Source organism: Hemitrygon akajei, unplaced genomic scaffold (genome assembly GCF_048418815.1).
Source record: "Hemitrygon akajei unplaced genomic scaffold, sHemAka1.3 Scf000129, whole genome shotgun sequence".
Taxonomy (NCBI): Eukaryota; Metazoa; Chordata; class Chondrichthyes; order Myliobatiformes; family Dasyatidae; genus Hemitrygon; species Hemitrygon akajei.
This window is the reverse complement of record NW_027332015.1, coordinates 1,693,945-1,697,627: the sequence shown is the minus strand read 5'-3', so window position 1 is coordinate 1,697,627 and position 3,683 is coordinate 1,693,945.

Genomic DNA, 3,683 nt, shown 5'->3' with positions numbered 1-3,683 from the left:
GAAACATAGAAACATAGAAAATAGGTGTAGGAGTAGGCCATTCTGCCCTTCGAGCCTGCTCCGCCATTCAGTATGATCATGGCTGATCATCCAACTCAGAACCCTGTACCTGCTTTCTCTCCATACCGCGATCACTTTAGCCACAAGGGCCATATCTAACTTCCTCAAATATAGCCAATGAACCGGCCGCAACTGTTTCCTGTCGCAGAGAATTCCACAGATTCACCACTCTCTGTGTGAAGAAGTTTTTCCTCATCTCGGTCCTAAAAGGTTTCCCCTTTATCCTCAAACTGTGACCCCTCATTCTGGACTTCCCCAACATCGGAAAGAATCTTCCTGCATTTAGCCTGTCCATTCTCTTTAGAATTTTATATGTTTCAATAAGATTCCTCCTCAATCTTCTAAATTCCAGTGAGTATAAACCTAGTCGATCCAGTCTTTCTTTATATGAATGTCCTGCCATCCCATTAATCAATCTGGTGAACCTTCACTGCACTCCCTCTATGGCAAAAATGTCTTTCCTCAGATTAGGGGACTAAAACTGCACACATTATTCTAGGTGCGGTCTCACCAAGGTCTTGTACAACTGCAGTAGAAGCTCCCTGCTCCTGTACTCAAATCCTTTTGCTATGAATGCCAACATACCATTTGCCTTTTTCACTGCCTGCTGTACCTGCATGCCCACCTTCAATGACTGGTGTACAATGACACCCAGGTCTCGTTGCACCTCCCCTTTCCCTAATCGGCCACCGTTCAGATAATAATCTGTTTTCCTTTTCTTGCTACCAAAGTGGATAACCTCATATTTATCCACATTCAATTGCATCTGCCATGAATATGCCAACTCACCTAACCTATCCAAGTCACCCTGCATCCTCTTATCATCCTCCTCACAGCTAACACCGCCGCCCAGCTTCGTGTCATCTGCAAACTTGGAGTTGCTGCATTTAATTTTCTCGTCTAAATCATTAATATATATTGTAAACAACTAAGGGCCCCAGCACTGAGCATTGCGGTACCCCACTAGGCCCTGCCTGCCATTCTGAAAAGGTCCCGTTTACTCCCACTCTTTGCTTCCTGTCTGCCAACCAATTCTCTACCCACATCAATACCATACCCCCAATACCGTGTGCTTTAAGTTTGCACACTTATCTCCTTGTGGGACCTTGTCAAAAGCCTTTTGAAAATCTAAATATACCACATCCACTGGCTCTCTCCTATCCACTCTACTAGTTACATCTTTAAAAAATTCTGTGAGATTCGTCAGACATGATTTTCCTTTCACAAATCCATGCTGACTTTGTCCGATGATTTCACCTCTTTCCAAATGTGTTGTTATCACATCTTTGAAAACCGACTCTTGCATTTTCTCCACCACCGACGTCAGACTAACCGGTCTATAATTCCCCGGTTATTCTCTCCCTCCTTTTTTAAAAAGTGGGGTTACATTAGCCACCCTCCAATCCTCAGGAACTAAACCAGAATCGAAGGAGTTTTGAAAAATTATCACTACTGCATCCACAATTTCTTGGGCTATTTCCTTAAGCACTCTGGGATGCAGACCATCTGGCCCTGGGGATTTATCTGCCTTTAATCACTTCAATTTACCTAACACTACTGCCCTACTAACACGTATTTCCCTCAGTTCCTCCATCTCACTAGACCCTCGGTCCCCTACTATTTCCGGAAGACTATTTATGTCCTCCTTAGTGAAGACAGAACCAAAGTAGTTATTCAATTTGTCTGCTATGTCTTTGTTCCCTATGATCAATTCACCTGTTTCTGACCGTAAAGGACCTACATTTGTCTTGACCAATCTTTTTCTTTTCACATATCTATAAAAGCTTTTACAGTCAGTTTGTATGTTCCCTGCCAGCTTTCTCTCATAATCTTTTGTTCCTTTCCTAATTAAGCCCTTTGTCCTCCTCTGCTGGTCTCTGAATTTCTCCCAGTCCTCAGGTGCGCCGCTTATTTTTTGCTAATTTATATGTTTCTGCTTTAGACTTGATACTATCCCTAATTTCCATTGTCAGCCACGGGTGCACTACCTTCCCTGGTTTATTCTTTTGCCAAACTGGGATGAACAATTGTTGTAGTCCATCCATGCGATCTTTAAATGCTTGTCATTGTATATCCACCGTCAACCCTTTAAGTATCATTTGCCAGTCTATCCTAGCTAATTCACGTCTCACACCTTCAAGGTTACCCTTCTTTAAGTTCAGAACTTTTGTTTCTGAATTAACTATGTCAATCTCCATCTTAATGAATAATTCCACCATATTATGGTCACTCTTACCCAAGGGGCCTCGCACGACAAAATTGCTAACTTACCCTTACTCATTGCTCAATACCCAATCTAGAATGGCCTGCTCTCTAGTTGGTTCCTCGATATGTTAGTTCAGAAAACCATCCCGCATAAATTCCAAGAAATCCTCTTCCTCGGCACCCTTACCAATTTGGTTCACCCAATCTATATGTAGATTGAAGTCACCCATTATAACTACTGTTCGTTTATTGCACGCATTTCTAATTTCTTGTTTAATGCCATCCCCAACCTCACTACTACTGTTAGGTGGCCTGTACACAACTCTCACCAGCGTTTTCTGCCCCTTAGTGTTATGGAGCTCTACCCATATCGATTCCACATCCTCCAGGCTAACGTCCTTCCTTTCTATTGCGTTAATCTCCTCTCTAACCAGCAATGCTACCCCACCTCTTTTTCTTTCCTGTCTATCCCTCCTGAATATTGAATATCCCTGGATGTTGACCTCCCATCCTTGGTCACCCTGGAGCCATGTCCCTGTGATCCCAACTATATCGTATTCATTAATAACTATCTGCACATTCAATTCATCCACCTTGTTACGAATGCTCCTCTCATTGACACACAAAGCCTTCAGGCTTGTTTTCACAACACTCTTAGCCCTTATACAATTATGTTGAAAAGTGGCTCTTGTTGCTTTTTGCCCTGGATTTGCCTGCCTGCCATTTTTACTTTTCACCTTACTACTTTTTGCTTCTACCCTCATTTTACACACCTCTGTCTCGCTGCACTTGTTCCCATCCCCCTGCCAGGTTAGTTTAAATCCTCCTGAACTGCAGTAGCAAACCCTCCCCCTAGGACATTGGTTCCAGTCCAGCCCAGGTGCAGACCATCCTGTTTATACCGGTCCCACCTCCCCCAGAACTGGTTCCAATGCCCCAGAAATTTGAATCCCTCCGCCGTGCACCATTTTTCAAGCCACGTATTCATCTGAAATATCCTCCTATTTCTGCTCTGACTAGCACGTTTTTGATGTTAAAACCACTATCTTCATTAGTATCTAATTACAATATAGTAACTTAAACAAGATATGTGTGTATATGTGTGTGTAAATATAACTCCCAAACTATTGAGCTTGGTGGTGGGTGGGGGGTGGGGGGGTGGAGCAAGGCTTAGAGTCTGGAGATCGTAAGGTATGAAAGTGTAGTTCATTCACGGAATAAGGGATGGGAGAGAGATATTTGTAATCCAGGGCAAATACAGACAGAAGGCAATTACGTTGAATTCCATAGGTTCCACGGTGGTAAAGTGAGATACCAGTCGCCGTAGATTTTACCCATCGCCGTTCCAAATTCACATACGAATGATCACCAAAAGTGACGTCATAGGGATCAACAACACACACAAAATGCTGGTGGAA